This window comes from Dermacentor variabilis, chromosome 7 (genome assembly GCF_050947875.1).
Source record: "Dermacentor variabilis isolate Ectoservices chromosome 7, ASM5094787v1, whole genome shotgun sequence".
NCBI lineage: Eukaryota > Metazoa > Arthropoda > Arachnida > Ixodida > Ixodidae > Dermacentor > Dermacentor variabilis.
This window is the reverse complement of record NC_134574.1, coordinates 88,983,324-89,002,031: the sequence shown is the minus strand read 5'-3', so window position 1 is coordinate 89,002,031 and position 18,708 is coordinate 88,983,324. Positions and strand designations below refer to the sequence as shown.

General features: G+C 45.0%; 2 long non-coding RNA genes across 2 annotated transcripts in view; one reads left to right on the top strand and one right to left on the bottom strand.

Annotated features, from left to right (window-relative positions):
* LOC142587629 (uncharacterized) overlaps positions 1–18,215 on the bottom strand; it is a 58,277-nt gene extending 40,062 nt beyond the window's left edge. Inside the window, exon 1 of the long non-coding RNA XR_012829592.1 lies at positions 17,979–18,215. This is a non-coding gene — a long non-coding RNA (uncharacterized LOC142587629). The remainder of the gene's footprint in view (positions 1–17,978) is intronic.
* On the top strand, positions 317–15,115 carry LOC142587626 (uncharacterized). The gene is made up of 4 exons (XR_012829590.1): positions 317–502; positions 1,522–1,699; positions 3,957–4,011; positions 14,916–15,115. It is a non-coding gene; the product is annotated as an uncharacterized LOC142587626 (long non-coding RNA).
* Positions 18,216–18,708: the final 493 nt, after the last annotated feature.

The window sequence follows — 18,708 nt, the reverse complement described above, 5'->3', positions numbered from 1 at the left end:
CAATATTAGGCAAATAAACGCGCCAGGTACTGATGCGATGTAGTACCGCAAACGTTGCCAGTAATATAACGCTAATCTAAACTTTTTTACATTGCTTTGAGCAGGGTGCATAAATACAATTGCGTGAAAGAGTATGACACATGCTGTGTCGAATTCGAACTCGCCTAACTGCGCAGTTTTGTATATTTCCTACTTCGCCTGCAGTGTGCCGCAGTATGACTAGACAGCGTATTAGCTGGCCAGATGGTTTTTCTTTTTCTTTGGCTGTTGCGATGCATGCTACATATATTTTACCGGTGTGGGCATTACGTGCACAATGGCATATTCTACAGCAAGCAAGGTTTCCAGTATGTTTTCTCCAAGAGCTACCACAGCTGTGCTGTTTTCGCTCATTGTTGCAGCCACGGCGAGTCAAACCTCAGGCAGTGTATCTCCGAAAGACTTATGCCTGTTGGACCAAAGAGTGCCCGGGTGGGGAGGAAACAACGGAGCAAATATGTTCGTAAGTTATTTAAGTATTTGCGAAAATGTACAGCTTGGGCACTACAATTATACCCGGTTGTTTACTGGTGGCTTCGTGTAGGCTCTCCACCACAGTGCGCCATTGAATTGCTTTATTCATACAGCATTATGTAGCGTCAAGGCAGCCAGTTAATATGTGTAAGGAGACGCTCTCCCGTAGAAAACGCGTATCTTCGTGCAAATTTTCAAACAAAATAAAAGTAGTACTCAGGCGTCATTGTTTAAATCGACTGTTACAGAACGCGCTCGCGATGGCATGCGGGGTGCTTCTGAATTTAGACCTAGATTGGGTGAAAGCATTGCAAAATACAAGGAAACACGGAAGAAACACACACAGCAGTGCCTGTGGTGCGTGTCAGCCCTTCTAGATTGTGTTCAGCTGACTTGCCGCGCGTTGCACGCTTGTGTGATTTAGACCACGCTGGTTCCCCTTAACTACATAGCAGCCAAAGCGCGGTATATGAGCGTTCTCCACTTCGCCATCATCGGAATGCTACCATCACAGCCGGGAGTTGAACCCGCTACCTCGTGCGCAGCAAGCAGACAGCTGTGGGTACTGAGCCACGGTATGGGTGCTCCGGAAAGAGGGTGCGGCCGACGGCTGAGGAGAATGCGGGACACTGTTGATGTCATATCTACGAGTAAGGTTGTCCGTCTCGTTAGGTACGGTGAGCCCAAATGCCGCTGCGTTACCACGGATGCGCTGGCCTGTATTGGGCAGGTTGGCTACTCCTACAGTGCTGTAGGGTCTATCAGGTACTTTTGTAAGGATAGGTACGAGTACCTGCTCATTCCCTGGGTATTTCATATGTATTCAATGTGTCCCGAATCCTGCTCTTGCACACTTGAGTTTTACTCCTCAGTGCTCAACTATGCGGTGCATCGAGTGGCGCACGCATAGGAGTTTTTCTAAGCGACTGCACCTATGACTGAACGCATAAATTCGTGATAGTAATGTAAGATGAAATGTGCGTTGTTTGTTATTTCTTTTTCTTGCAGACAAAGAGTAAAGGCCAGGCTTGTAAGAACACCGACGAGTGTCAAAGGCATTTATGTTGCCGAGTACGCCAATCGGTGGGTACTTGCCAACCGCTGGCTATATGCGGAGAAAAGTGCTCGGAAGATCAGCTCAGGGGTGGCTGCTATCATATGTACTGCCCCTGCAAAGCCGAAATAGGTAAGAAGCTAGAATTTAGTGAGCATTGAATGTCGGTGCTTTGTCCCACAATTCCTTCACAGCGTTGCAAGTGCAACGATAGACAGCCCATAGACAGTCCATAGACAGCCCGATAGACAGCCCATAGATGTGCTTTAAGATTGGGCTAGCTTATTCGAAAATGAATTTTGTTTAGGTGACATGTTTTCTACTGCGGCAGAACAAATTTACTCATATTATTACGAATACATTATTTGCACATTAGACTTGAGCAATACAAGAATTAGTATTCACCTTGGCAGCTCAGTGGTACGTCCTTGCGTTGCTAAGCTCGTTTATGGTACATTTGATGTATGTTGAAAAACTTCAGATTGTCAATTTTATAGCATCCAAAAGCATGCGTTTTAATCAAATTTTGGCTTCAGAATATAAAGTCCCATAATTTATTTTGAACAGCTTGAGCACACACTTAAGTCGCCATTGAGGAATTCATTGTAGCGCTTCTGTATTGTCGTTTGTCATCCGTTTCGCATACATGAAATATTGATTTGTGATAGCGTTCACAGGTTAAGCTCGAAGAGTCACCGGATATAGAATTCAGCAGATAAATCCTTTGCACCTTATACTGTGCCGAGTTTATGCATAATTTCTAATGTTCAACTCTAGCTAACTGCGTGCAAGTACTTCCTGTATAGCGTCGCTGGCGTGCCACCTGTAATAAAAAGAAGTAATGAAGGTGGTCGGAATAGGTTAGGTCAGTTTAGCACCGAAGCTGGCTATGTCGGTGTTAAACAGCAAGAGGAAAAGGAAAAATCTGGAGTATTGCACTTCTCATGAAGTCGCCAAATAGGGTCGCCTAAACAAAATGCCTCTTTTTCCGTTCATCGAATCTGTCAAGGAAAAGGTAATGCTTGTCGAGAACAGGACAGTTTCATTCAAAGCTGTGTCTTTTCAGTAGTAGATGACCTTCCGTAGTGGATGGACAAATGGTGTCTGCTAAAAAGAAATACAGTTTCTTTGCGTGCCTGATCGTTAGAGCCAGCTGTAGCTCCAACATATTGTGAGACAGTACAGTGACTCCGACGTTAGGCGTTTTTCTGAAGATAAAAAAGCAGCAGGGATAAATATGGAATGCCCAGTACCCTAAGGCGCCGCGAGACACTATTTTCATTGCAGGATGAAACTATAAAGCTAGTAACATAATACACAGTATAGTATTACTAACAACGCAGTATACGTCACTTAGCTGCTAATTGCTCCTGTCCATTTGTCATTTAGTTTTATGATATTTCTTACGCGTTGTGCATCTTGGAAAATCACCGCCCTAGAACTCCACGTAGATGGTTACCCAGCGCAGCTGAAGTGCGGCCGCGGTGTTTGTCACTGGGTTAATCCCGACGCTTCATTAAACGACGCCTTGGTAGGCTGCCGGATCCTCGGCACTCAGTTGCTGCTTGAGCTCGGCTGCTCGAGCCTGTTCTTGTGCCCAGGCAGCAGCATCGGCACGGTGTAGACGAGCACGTTCCCCGTTCTGCTCGCGGCTTTGCAGATCAAAAGCTGCCTGCTCCTCAGGAGTACGTATGACGCCTGACCTACCAAATTCGGAACCGGAGAGAAACGGCTACACGCGCTCGGCTGCGACTGCAAGCGACGACGTCACTACTGGCGCAAGTGCCTCGAGCGGCCAGTCGCGCGGCGATTTCTCACGCATTTGCGGGCCTCTTTCACGCTTGGAAAAACACTTTTATGTAGCACGTATTGAGCAACAGAAATCCGTATCGGTAGGTTTTCATGTTGCTCTGCAATTGCCTGATTGACAATTTTCATCTCATTTTAATGTTTGAGAAGTTGATTAATTAACTAAGACTAATTATCTAATTATTGGGAATGAGAAAAATATTTGGGTGTCTCCAACTGACGGCAAACAATATTACCTTGGTTCTGTCCAGCTACGTGGCATTCGCATATTTTTAAAGTCTGCCTAAAGTTGTCTGGGACACCCTGTGTGTACGCGCTTCTGGAAAATATTTACAGCTGAAATTGTGCGCCTTATAGATTGCGCTAGAATATGGTAATCTGGCAATATTATAGTAGATGTACAATTTCATGCGTATTTGTTGTCGGTGTACTTCATTTTCTCGTTGTAAAAAGCGGTCATTAGCCAGGTGTTTTATTCATATGACAAAGCTATACTTCTTGAAGGACTGCGTTTACTAAGTGTATTTCGCGCATTCTACCAATCGACTACTGACGTACTCTCTGATATGTCATGTTTCAGGGGCTTGTGAGAACGGTACATGCTCGCGATGACTCTTCAAATATATGGTCCTTAGGTAAGTCACCAAATTTTGATAAAATGAAAAATGAGTAAGCGCCATACGGTGAGTTTTCGGGCCCACTCCCGCAACAACCGAATGGTCTACCGGGGTGAGACATTACTATAACGGCGGCATGCAATAACACTTGTGGGCCTTACTTTGGGTGCACAATAAAGCTCTCCAAGTGGTAATAGCAAGTCTAGAGTCCCCTTTACGGCGTACCTCCTAATTTATTTCAGTTAGACTTGCTGGGAGTTGAGTTGAGTTGAGTGGAATGGTTGTAGGCTACTGGGAGGATTAGCCTTGCAGTTGCTGCCGGCAATTGCTCCACCGTAGCGACATTTAAAATAAATAAATCACATATTCAGACACAGACCTCACAATTACAAATGGTCACTCCTCAGTTCACCATGTGGAGGCAAAGTCCGTGTCCTGTAGGTAATTTAACAGAAGGCGAGAGACCTCCTTCCTACACAACCGGTTCCCACGCGGGAAATCAATTTCCTGAAGAGAACTGTGAGCATGTACTGTCTGCATGAGGGACCCGAATAACCCACTCCTTTCCGTGTTACACACACTACAGCACATAAGGTAATGTTCTATGTCACCGCACACACCACTCGTTGAACATAATGGAGACGACGCCAGGCCACTCTTATACATCCACGCAGGGGTACGAGCAGAGCCCGTGCAAATGCGGAGCAGTAAAATGGCTTGGTTTCTCCTGACACCCTTGATCACACATGGTTTGTGAGGTGAGTGCCACAAGGAGCTGAAGTGGCACAACACCGCTTTTCTGAAGAGTCTCTTGTGCTCTTGAGGCACTTTTCTCAATGGATTCCCAGACAGCGCTCTATGGGCGAGGCTGTCCGCCATCTCGTTGCCTATGATACCTATGTGCGAGGGCACCCATTGGAAACGTATGGAGAAGCATTTGATATGGAGATTGTGCACCAAGCGTAGGGAGCTAAGACATAAGGCATCAGTAGGGAACCCGTGCTCTAACCTTTGAAGGGCAGATTTTGAATCTGTAAGAATGACAACAGGTTGAGGCGTACAAAACCGTAGTTTCTTTAGAGCTGCCTCGATGGCAACGCTTTCGGCCGTTGTTGAGGACACGACTGCAGTGAAGCGAACAGACTAATCATACTTCAAAGAGGGAATGTGAAAAGCGGCTGCACTAGATCCTCTGACCTTGTCCACAGAGCCATCAGTAAGAATTTGAAGATGGCGTGCCTATTACGTCTCAAGATGTTCCAGTACCAGCGAACGCGTTGCTGCGAAAGGAGAACTCCGCTTAGCGCGTACGTGAGGAATTGTCAACGAACAATCGAAGCTCGCGAATGACCAAGGTGGATTCAACCTCTTAGTTCGACCTCTAGCGTCAAGAGCCGGGTAACCAAGAGTACTTAGTGTCAAGTACGCTCGGGACTCAGATCTCTTTCGAAGGCACTGCAGGAGGGCTCGACCAGCAGCCGTCGGTTTGAGGCGACCAATTCGCATCAGTAACCTTTGTGAAGCGACTACGCTAAGAGGTCTCGATAGAGATTCATAAAGGACTGAATGGTTAGGAGCAGTCTGCGAAACGCCAAGAGCCCTTCTTAGGCCCTTTCTGTGCAAAACCTCAAGTAGTTCCAGCTGTGATATCGAGAGGGAAATTAGAGGGAGCTGATACATTATTCGACTCGTCACTAGTTCATGGTGCAACGTGATCATTGAAGAAGGGTGATTTCCCCATTGCTCACTTGCAACTCTACGGATTACATTGAGACGCGAAGAGAAGGATGTCACAACCGAGTCCACAGCTCGTCGCCACTGTAGACGGTAGTCAATAATCACGCCCAAAAAGCGCTTGTGTTTCAATTGTCGAAGGCAAGATTGATCAAGGTCTATCTTCAGCCTCGCATACCGTCTTCCCCTACCTGGAAACATGATGAAGCCAGATTTTTCAACCGAGAGAGTCAACCCACACCTTGAAGGTAATTTTGAACTCAAAGTAATGCCTGTCGAGCTATCGGAGCTAAACGCTTGTGCTGATATCCGGTTAACCAAAAATAAATGTCGTCCGCATATATCGACATATGGACATGCCTCCAATGTTTTTGCATTTCAGCGGGAAGACCAGCCATTAGAACATTAAAGAGCGTTGGGGAAAGAACACTTCCCCGAAGTACACCTCGCGATACCGCCATTTCGGTGCTTGTGGTACTTCCTAACCGCATTTGAATTTTCCGATCACTGATAAATGAGTGAATGAATCGCAGAAGATAGCCCTGTACGCCCATGGCCTGCAAACTATTTAGTATTGAGCTCTGAAGGACGCTATCATAAGCCTTTGATACGTCTAGGAAAATAACTAGTGTTGAAAAGCCGAAATCTTTATGATGTTCAATATGGCTTATCAAGTCCAAGGCGCTATCTTGTGCGCTTAAGCCTGTTCGGAATCCAGTCATGCATGTGGGCAGAGCTGTTCTATCTTCGAGCCGCTAAGATAAACGCTTACTTCCCAGCTTCTCCATGAGCTTAGCCACACACGACGTCAGTGATACAGCACGATACGAGGCCAAGTCTGTCATTCCTTTGCTGGGCTTCAGCACTGAGACAACACAAGCCACCTATGAAGGAGGAACGTCGCCAGTCTCCCACACTCGATTGAGATAGCTTAGGAGCATCTTCCGGTGTTCGAGAGGTAGGTTCTGCATCATCTGGTTGGTGATGCCGTCAGGATCTGATGCACATCGACGCCGCAGGCTGCTGATTGCTGTCTGTAGCTCTCGAAGTGTGAACGGGGCGTCCATCACAGACGTAGATGTTGCAGGCAGAGCGCAGAGATAAATTCCTGAACTTGCACTTACAACTGCATCTGCAAATTCCTCTGCCAAGCACACGACAGGTTTCTGCTAGTGCAGTGCAAGCGCTTCGAAAGGTTTACTAGGACGGAAATCACCAGCAAGATTGCCAATGACTCGCCAAATTCTCGTCATCGGTGAGAAAATCGTCAAGCTAGCGCAGAAGAACGCCCACTGCGACCTACAGAGCTTGTTCCTATGGCGTCGAATGGCAGAGTTAAGCCTACTGAAAGTCATCTTCAAGGATCTGTCGTCCTTCTTCCGCATCAGTTGTCGCTCCGCCCTTCTGCGCGCTGCGCAAAGGTTCCAGAGTTTTAAATCCGGAGTCGGAAAAGGATTAGGCAACTTGACCGCTGTGGTAGCAGCCATCTTACCAGAAATCATTTTGTCTATCACATCACCAGAAAAACAAGCAAGTTGCTCCCTGTATTTGTCCCAATTAACAACATGACTCACACAAATCAACATTGAATTTATTCGGGCTCAATGTAACTCACGGGTTCATGGGCTTAGAGTGAGTCCGACATATTTCGACTTACGGAAAACAGATTCGTTCGGACTCAACCTTACCTGGGCTAACAATGATGTTGGCGCAGGGGAGGAGGGAGCGAGTGGTGATGCATGCAGTTTGCGCTTTCCTCTGGTGTTTTATTTTTAAGGTTTCTTGGACAAAGAGTGAAGGATCACCGGAAGTTGAAAAAAAGGAAAAGAAAACTGGCGCCAGAAGCCATGTCACGATGACCGTCGACAGTAGTGCGATCAGCATCGAAGCGACGTAGGGGCACACCGCGCGGTTTGGGTCAAGTGTATTTATTATGTGTAACGCTCATTTTTAGACTTTCCTTGTTTCGGCTATATAGGATGTAGATTTTCTCCGGTATCCACCCACATTGCTGTGGCACTCGCTTACCAAAGTCGCCATTGAGCATGACGGTGTGACGACGAATGTATGACGATGACACAATGTTGACCATGGAAAGATGAACACGGAATGACGTCGATGGAACGGCCAAGGTAATGGCCACGGCGTTACGACAACGAAATGATTCTGAAATGATGACGATAGTATAAAGAGGACAGCGTGACAACGCCGGCATGAAGACAATGCGAAACAGACGAGTGTAAGACAACAACGGCGTAAAAACGACGGTATGACGACAACCAGATCAAAAATGTGGAATAACGATCGCTGAACAGTGATGATAGAATGCGACAGCAGCACGTCAATTGGTAGATGAAAGTGACTGTCTCACGACGATGCAATAGCGTTTATGCTATGACAAGGGCGGCCTCAAATAAATGACGACGGCACAATTACAATAGAATGACAGAGGCTGAACGTCGTTGGCAGTTTGATGACGACGGTACGACGACAATATGCTGATATTTCTAAAGTGACGAAGATGGGCAAACAGAAGTGATACGACAGTGGCGTGACGAAAATCATATGAAGCTAGAGTGACGAAGATGGAATGGCCGCGACAGCATCCTGACGATTGCGTCACGATGACTGTATGACGACGATGCGTTGATACAGCTACAGCATGACAAGAGTACCATGATAAAGCTGTGATGACGATAAACAAACCGCCACAATAGCATGACGAAGACGGTATGACAACGAATGTGTGACAACAAATTTATTCTGACACGAGTTAACAGCGATGGCGTCGCGAGAACGACATGACGAGAGTCACATGACGAAAAAGGAGTTTCAACAGTGGAATGACCACAACGGCCTTTTGATGACGCTATGACAACAGATGCATCGCGACTGTGTGACGAGCATGGCATGACGACAGTCAGTTGGCAAAAGTGGGATGACGGCGATGTATCGATTGCGACAGCATCCCGATTATACACATATACTTAACGGCGTATATATAAATACGGCGTAGAAGGCATGACGACGGCGGCATGACGAGAGTAAAATGACGACTCTGCGATCGCAACGTTGGAGTGACCACGACGGCATCCCGACCGTGTACAAGACGACGAGTGTGGACGACGATGGCGAGGCGATGACAGCATGATGAAAGTCGGCTGACGAAGCTAAGTGGCAATGCTAGAACGACTACAAGGGCATCACGGTGATGGTATGACAATGAATGCATGACGACTGCATGATGACGATAACATGACGACGACGGCAAGACGACAGTTGGAGAAGAAAGCTGGAATGAAGGCGATTCAAAGACTATGATGATATCACGACCACCAGTACGTACGCACTGGTCCAAGTTATTAGACAAGCTAAGTCACTTAGTATGTGTTGTAGGTATAACGACAACGGCGTGACGGGAGTCACATGACGGTGCTGGAGTGACAACGATTGAGTGACTGCTACTGCATCAGGACCATGATCACATACCTGGTCCCCGTAGCTCGAAGACAACATGCGCTATTATGCGGGCGTGAGATAGATAGATAGATAGATAGATAGATAGATAGATAGATAGATAGATAGATAGATAGATAGATAGATAGATAGATAGATAGATAGATAGATAGATAGATAGATAGATAGATAGATAGATAGATAGATAGATAGATAGATAGATAGATAGATAGATAGATAGATAGATAGATAGATAGATAGATAGATAGATAGATAGATAGATAGATAGATAGATAGATAGATAGATAGATAGATAGATACGTGGGGTACTCAAATACTGATAATCACAATAAAACCAGGGCACAATGCAGCACAATGTAAATTTCGGACATGGTTATACATTAACAAAATTAATGGGTTTCACATGAAGTATACCTGTGCAAACTTCCCGACAAATGCTGCATAAGTGTTTGGATGTCACAACTTCCTGTTTAAAATGGCGAAAACATATAGCTAAGATTTATGCTATCGCTGGACACAAACTGGTGTTATTAAAACACTAATTAAACAGCTCGACATCTCAGTTAAGAATAAAGGCATATAAAGCAATACTCAAACCCTCTCCTGAATGCGCGAATGTCATCTGGGACGGCCCTCCCCCCACAGCATTGGTTACAAACGAGCCGGAAAAAATTCAACACACAGCCACTTGCATTAATTTGTTTGTCTATACCAGCTACAGGCGCTGAGACTCTGTCTGAGATGCTCTTCTCAGTGAAATCACATTTTATACTCGTTGAAGGACAGGCGTAAATCAGCAAGACTTATTATTCCATTCACTCTATTTTGAAAACGTAGGTCTAAAACCAGAAGAGCATATGAACAAAAGATAAGCCTAGGGCATCTCATCATGAGCGAAACAAGAGTGTTAGAGCTTTTTTTTTTCACGGACAAACTTGAATTCCTTGCCTGATAATTCAAATTTGCTCGGTTTAGTAGAGTAGTTCAAGTGTAATTTTTTATATAGTTCATTTCATCACCTGGTTGCATTTATTCGTTTTGATTATTCTAATGTATTGCACTTTCTTTAACATTTGAAATGTTTTTCTATTCACAAGTTTTTACAAGTTTTACAAGTTTCTATTTACAGTCACATTGTAACAATGGCTGTACATATCTGCTGGCCCACTCCTGCTTCCAATCACTGTGGTTCGCAAAACTGAACAAACAAATAACAAAAGATGAATTTCATTATTTTTAGGTAGGGGGAGGCTTGTGCCATCATTTTTCACTGTTCTTAATTCGGAGGTCCGTAAAAAGCGGGCAAAATATAAAAGAAAAACGGGTGCCGACTTCATTCTTGCAAGCCGGTACAGTGCTGGTTTAAACACGCGGTGAACAAATTAATTATGCCAGTCTAAAGGACTGTTATGGGCACAAATATAACATGTAGAACTTCTTGAGGTGCGTACGACAGTCATGCACAAGTTCAGGTTTGCCTTAGGTGGGAAATGGATGGCTTGCGCTGTGATTTCTTATAACTTGGCTACGACCGTCTGCTTACCGAGGTACATAAGGGTGACATGGTCAGACGCTAAGCTCGCCACTATACTCGTGGACTACTTTCTCTGCCTATGCAGGGAAAGCAATGGTGGCAAAGCGCGCACAACTTACAGCGCTTCTGAAAAGAGTCCCGCGTTTTCCCCCACGTTACTCTAAGCTGGGGAAGAGAAAACAATATCCTGATTACCAACGCCTAAATAGGACAAAACGTACCACTGAATGTAAAAGTGTACTTATTTTGTGGCTTTTCCCTTCCGCGTATAATAACCAATTACTATCGTACGGAAAACGTTACTCAAATGAAGGCCAAATTAAACGTCCCTTCTCTCTCAACCAAGAGGAACCAATAAAGGCTATGTTTACCCTATAAGATATACTACAAAAACGCTGCACTTCGATTACCATGGATCCATCCAGCCCCATTAACCTCCTCCCATCAATATCGCGTTCACAAAGTACACGCGCCGCAGTGTAGCACACCGACAAAGTCGCAAAAATTTCATTGAAAACATGCAACGAATGGAACTGCCTACCAGTATTAATAGTTCGTATAAGTAGTCCCGCTTTATTTATGACTGCTTTAGCTAACCCCAACTAATCTTTGAACCGTTTTGTTTACTGGCGCATTCTGTAACTCTTGGTATTGCTGTAAGCGTAATGCTTTGAAATTAGGTACCAATATAACTACTATTCTCTACTTTTGTATTGCTGAAATGTTAGTCATGAAACATGACGAAATGTAAATGGTGAGCTGACATTGCTTTTATCTTCTGTTTGTAATGTGCCTTTTTGTATGCTCTTATACAATATTTATATTTTATCTTTCGCTATGTAGTCATTGAGGGCGAATAAGTAAATAAATAAAATGATGCAAGTTAAGTTTGTTTCGAATTATTCAGCTCCAGGGGGGCCGCGATTCAATATTCGATGCACTATTTGCATGTAATTATTTTCAAGTATTCGCGTTTGATTTATTTCAAACCTTTTACCATGTGCGGCCTGGTAATATTTCAAAGGTTAGTAAAATAATCAGTATAAACGAATTAATTAAGAACAGTACCAAAAATATTGGCGCTTCGCGCGCCTGCTATCGAAATGCCGTTGTTTTCATCCAATCCCCCTCTCTATTCGAATGCTTAGCTTCTTTTAACTTCGTTGCTTTCTCACTGAGACACACTCTATGTGTATATACATGGCGCGAGCAGGAGGTTGTAGACAGAGACAAACATGGTGGCCATTTATTCTTCGTCTTCCTTCCCTTCCAACTACGGTTCATCTGTACAAAGTTACATATTCCCTTTCCCCGTCAGAGAGCGCGTATTGAAAACAGCAAGCGAGGTAGGAAGCGTCTGATGAATGAACAGCATAAGAATGCGCAGTTAGTTCAATGTTCTAAGATGCTTCTATAACCGTTGACAACTTCATCGAAAAGTGCATCTGTCCGCTGACGTGTAGCATGTGCTCTGGTGGGTGAGCTTGGCTGTTGCGCTCCGGGCGGCGGCCACAAGCGTCATAGTTCGTCAATACTGGTCGTAGTAGTACACGTTCAACTGTTCACACAGCTCAGTACAGTTGAATACAGAAGTAGAAGGAGCAGTAGCTGCTCTTGAAACTAGTGGGGACTAAAGGATGTACGCTACCACTTCCCTTAGTATGTTGCACTAACGTGATATGTACCGATGGCTCGTGAATCGCCTCGTTTCTGATGCTTGCAGAAACGTGTTTCCTGAAATGACTGCTCGTTGTTTGGGGTTTCTGAGGCGTGTCGTCACGGGTTGTCCCGCAATAGGCTGAGTCTTGAATGTTGGTGTTGAAAAGATCCTCGGTGACGTTCATTTCTTGAAACATGACGTACTTCGGTTCACCTTGGATTTAGTTGGCTTGCGCGTTCACGTCTTTCTTGTCGCATCTGTGTTTTCGGCGATGCTCCTCGTCCTCGTTTGTGTCGAGGCCGTCGTCGTTGTTGCTGAAGTTGGTGAAGAAGTTGACATTGGTCTTTTTGTTGTTCCCGTGGGAGTAGTTGACGTAGCGTTTCCATCATAATTGGCACTGGATTTGTTTTGCAAATTGACGAGCTAATATGCGGGTATCCGGTACACTGCTCGCTTTCGATTGACTTGTCTGATAGCAAAAGCATTGTTCAGGGCTTTTGAAGGCTGTTCTGAGTCTGCTGTCATATGGCAAGGTGCGGCGCATGGTGTCTGCGACGCTGCTGCAGTGGTAGAGGCTTGTTCGGGTGTTACACGCGGAAGAAAGTTTGTGTGGTGCGAAGTGGTTTGGTCTCCATAATGTACGCCGTTCATCCGCTGCTGCTGAAACTGCACTGCCTTCCAGGTATAAAGAACACTCGCTTGTGGTGGTTTGCTTCGGACGTATTGTCAGATAGCAAGTCGGCTTCGATTCATCAGAATAAGTAACAGCTGCGTTCGAAATGCGGCATTTATTGACAGGTTGCAAGTTTCAGGTGACTAGAAACCCGGTGATGGGCCACACGTAACTGTGTATAGGTGGAGCGTAGCAGGAAGTGAAGAAAGACGAAGAATAAATGCATTGTTCGGGTGACCATGTTTTTCTCCGTCTCCAACCTCTTCCTCGCGTGACAAATGTCACAGAAGTCTTCCACGACACGCATGTAAGTCCGAGCGCACAGCTCGGACTTAGATCGGACCGACAGGTCGGGCCGACAACGACCAGCATCATGACGATATCACCGCTAGCCTTGTACATACCCAAGAAAACCGTATCAGGGGACGGTGATTCCGTGAAGGACTGGTTTCGCCTCTTCGCGTTCCACGCATCTTTCTCATCAAGGACGGAGAAAAGCATGCCAATTTTTTGGCGAACACTGCTGTTATGTTTTACTTGGTAGTGAAATTGCATGACATTTATGTTTTTAGTTGCCGTTATTAATTGCATATAGGGGCCTGTTTATTTCATGTGCATCATTAAAACATTGTCAGTGCCACTATAAGTTAAACATATTTCTAAACTTTAAAAAATTTTTTCGGTAACGTATTCTCATGTAGTGATGACTTGCGACGACGACTATTGATAAACATTCCCTTGTTTTGGCGTTGTAGAAAATTAAAGCATAGCTCCTACGAATTTCAGCATCATGTAAGCAACTTAAGGCATTTGCATGTTTTAAGCAAACAAGTGCCGCAACCTTTATTAGATACTTACCGTCAGAGCAACTGAAGTTCAGGCAAGGATGACGGTGGCAGCGCAATAATTCTCGCTCATATTCTGCCTTTCTCAATTTCATAAGATGCATATTGTGTAATTAAATTACTGCTTACTGCCAAAGCGCTCAGATGCCTCTGGGTTTGAACTCTCTAGGTACATTGGTTACATCGAAACGACATTGGGACTGATAACACTGCAATGCGCACTGTTGTACAAAACTAATTAGTAACCCTGATCAAACTATTACCAAAATAATTGGATGATTAAGGCTAACCCATTTCAATGCAGCGTACGCGCGCTCAGACCACGCCTCGCGTTTGGACCGAAGTGAGCAAATATGCAATACTTGAATAAGTTATCTTTTGTTCACTACTAACTACATTTATTTTACTATAGCAAATTATGCTTGCTGTGTGAAAAGAAATGAACTGCAATGCAACAGAGGATTACCTGTTTGGATGGTAATGAAAAATTAAAAAGAAATCATTTCTGCAGTTCAGCGTCCCGAAACGGCACACTGCCTTATCAAAGACGCCTAACTGGAGAACACCTGTTTAATTTTGACCACCTGGGGTGCTTTACCGTTTACACAATTGGCAGCGCACAAGTGTTCTTTCTTTTCTGTATTTCTGGCACATGAGAATGGGGCCGCCACGGCCAGGATCGAACGCCCGACCTCTTGCTGAACAGAGCTCCACCAGAGCCGTTCATCTACAGCGGCAGTTGATTGGAAGATTTGCATGCATAGGAAGGAGTCAGCAGACGCACGGCAGGGGTAATAATAGATCGCTGGCAAACTCCTCCACCCTCAAGTAGGCGCATGAGGGGATTTATTATTATTATGTCATGGTCGTGAAGTCTACCATCTCTCCCGCGGGTTTTCCGGCGAATTTGTATTCGTCCATCATAACACATCCTTCTAACAATGAGTTAAAGTGGCAGAAGTTTGTGTGTGACTGCTTTTCTTTTTGCTTCTCTTTCAGCTGCTGTGAAACCAGGTGGCATTGTGTGGGAACACCTTATACCGTCTTGGTGTACCTAAAATTCGAACCTGACAACTATCAAGATACTGCATATATATATATGATATCTACGGGTGATTTTTCCTGTGCTTTCCTAGGCGTCATTGTTTGTTGCGTCTTATGGTATGACTAATAAAAACGGGCCCCTCCGTTTCCTTTCACTTCGTTCGTTACATATCAAGGGTCTCGCATCCGGCAGCTTTGATCCCTTCAGGTAGCACGTGTGGCTTTATATACCAGCTACCTTCACCCAAAAACGTTCACGTAGGCGTGACACCTGCGGCAAAAAGGGTATTCCACATCCACCGCCAAGGCCATGAGTGGTGGCGCCCGCTAACACTCCCGAGGTTATACATACATACATACATACATACATACATACATACATACATACATACATACATACATACATACATACATACATACATACATACACACATATCCCGCCATCCTCCGTATCCACACCCTCCGCCAAGGCCATGAATGATGCGCCGGCTCACACTCCGAAGGTTATATATATATATATATATATATATATATATATATATATATATATATATATATATATATATATAGAACTTGAGTGGTGCTACAAGGTAAACAGAACCAGTGTTTAATTTCAACAATTTCGATCGGTGAACCGTTCTTCATCAGGGTTTACAAGAAAATGGCCGTTCGGCCATAGTAGTGAAGAAACCAGACCGGGTGCCCGGTCGTTCTCAGCTACATCAAACCGAGAGGGACAGTCGTCACAGTGATTGATTTTGGGCGCTTTGGCAGATTTACAGCTGCCTTTGGCAGCTATGCAGGGCAAGAGGAAGGCGTAGTCCCATGTATGTAGAGCAAGGAGGTCAGTGAAAAAAAAGGAAAAGAAAGGAAAAAGAAAAAACACACAGGAGGAGGGAGGCGTAAGTCGGAGAGTGAGGGGGGCGGGAAGTAGCGGCAGCTAGGTTCCCGTTCACCCGAGGCAAGGAGGGAGAAAACGGTCGCTGCGCAGCACCAGTGCGCGTGCTGCCGCTGCAGCGGGAGGGAGGGCAAGTTGAATCTGGCGGCGGGGGGCACAATAGAGAAGGGGTCCAGAAGGAAGACAGAAGAGCGGCAACTTGTGGAAAGAAACAGTGTCACAGTACACATATACAAGGCACGGCCCGTTCCGGCAACTCTGTGGTGCAGCTACGGTGCGAAAGAAATATGTAGTTCCAAAAAGAATATATGCGTGGGATTCGCTACACTATGCTACACTAGTCATGCGGCAGACATTAACAGAAGACGCAGTTTTGACCACGTGAATTTGTTGGGAACCACAGTGCACCGTTTTCGGTCTTGCCATGCATCAGCTTCGCTATAGCGCATGTTCAGACAGGCAAATCAGGTGCTCCGTATTCGCTACCTCATCTTAATATCCCCACACATGTTGACTGATGAAGTTAAACGCTGTCGCTATAGCTCTACAGCTATTGCCACTTCGGACGCCCATGGGAGGAAATCAGCTACGGGCGATGTTTTCAGCTATTCAGCGTCCCCGTTGAAAGATGAAAAACTGCTGAAAGACCATGTACCTCGTTGTGCAAAACGGCATCAGCTCAGTGTCATTCATTGCCATCTGGATTTCAGTCTCCAGCGAAACGCTTCAATCACCACAGGTACAGTTGAATATACCTGCTGTGCAGGATATAACGGACTTGTTATCGCCATTTCTCAAGCACTTAACCCCCATCCTCTTGTGTGAAACATACATCGAAAACAAGCACATATGCACCAGAGGTTTGGTGCAGCGGAGCGGTTCAACCGCAGCTGTTGCCATCCTAATGACATTCCCCATCGTCAATTTCGGAATCTCTCACCTGGAAGCGACAACTGCAGAACTTCCCCGACATTCCTACGGTGCAGCGTTTTACTGTTGTCGAACAACCACGCAATTGCTCAGTTCTTGGGCGGCTCGAAGGCAGTAGTGCAGCGTTTATTGTCAGCCTTGCATCATCATCCACTTGAAGAAGTGATACGATATCGTGCAGAAGGGTCATCCGCGCCAAATTCCCGGTGATGCGGCTTGGCCATCTCGGCTATTAGTTTTAAGGATCATGGCCAATTATTACTTGGCTCACGCTCATTTTTGAAGATGTTCTTGCTGAGTAAATTTTGCTCCTATATGCCTCAAACAAAAACATATTTATCAAGATGTATCTACAAAAAACGTTTCGCACTGACAGGAGCTATACAGGAAGGAGATGTCACGAACCGACCTAGACATTTTGTTTGGCGCTCATCCAAGAATGAAACTTGTTCAGTTGCTGACATCCGCTGTTGCAAAGTTACTTTCAACTGGGTACTCATACTTCACGAATATGTATGTTAAACTACACATATGGAGTATTTTACAACAAATACACAGGAGCATGTCAACATGATAGTTATTTACAAGTTGAGCGTTAGGGGGAGAGAGAGTCAAACAACCGTGCAGATTATAAGAGCACAGAGATACCACCAGGTGCTTATATACTGAGGACGTTTAATAGTAGCTGCTTTAAATGTCACTTTCTGTAAAAGAAGATAAATATTGGACCAAATTCTAAGCACTTTGCAGTAAGTAATACGTCCCCTTAGATTAAACTGTAAACAATCTTGTGAAATGCACTAAGTTCTAACAGGCAGGCACAACGCCCCCCAAACTGTGACATTTTCTTTAGAAAGTGGTAACCATCAGGTCAACAACCAGAATGCTAGTTAAATATATACCTGAGAGTTTCAAAGGATTTGCATGCCAGCGGTCATATCGCAAACCTTGATACTTCAAGATGGAACAGCTGCGAAGTGCGGAACTCACGTGAAATATACAAATCGGAAACTGTCATCATCTAGTTCATTATAAAACGGGCCACTCCAAACGCCGAAGTCTCGGTAGGAACTGCCCGGTCATCGCAAAATACTTAATTTGGGTAAATTCAGAAGGTACAAAGATAGATTTCAGCGCTCGCATTTCCGAACGAAGGTGCTCTGAAAGGCAGGCTGCAAAATAATACAAACCTTTTATGAAACCGCACTCGTATACGACTCGCATGGACTATGCTTCATTGCGCATGTAGCAGCTGCAACGAATCGCATTGCTTTCGCCGCGAAACACCTTTCTGCACACCTGCGTGATCGACCATGCTTCCCGTTCTGTGGAGCCGCATTCAGCTGTCCCACAAATGTTGTTTTCAGAAGAGAGGGCCTTTTTCGTTTCATAGCGCATTGTATGGACAAACAATCGCGCAAATGTTCCAACTTGTACAACGATACGTATTGCGTCTTGGACACTTCTGCATTGCACTAGCTAGAAGTGTGCTGCTTCTCCTAACATATTCCGGAGCGGCGGCAGTGTGTCTGGGCGGCAATCGGCTGCAAATTCTTTGCCATAGCTATGTGTAAATAAACGCACTTAATATATTTCTTTTTCATTGCTTCTTTATGTGTACAATATGCACGCCTCAGTGCACTTCCACACTGCCTTTGCAGTATTGTTGACGGTGTTTTCTTTGCGTCCACAAAAATATATATTAAAGGACATTCATATAGCAAACTGCTTCCTCATCTGCTGCGTGACGCCCTTGATGGTACGTTAAGTATAAACTATTCGACTTGCTCCTGTGATAGCGATTGCATTCGTTGTTTCATTCACAACTTCGGATAATGTGGTCCCTAACGTTACTCTCCCAGATACGGTGGGTCCATGCTCCCAACCAGAACAAGAAGGCGTGGTTTACAGTGGCACACC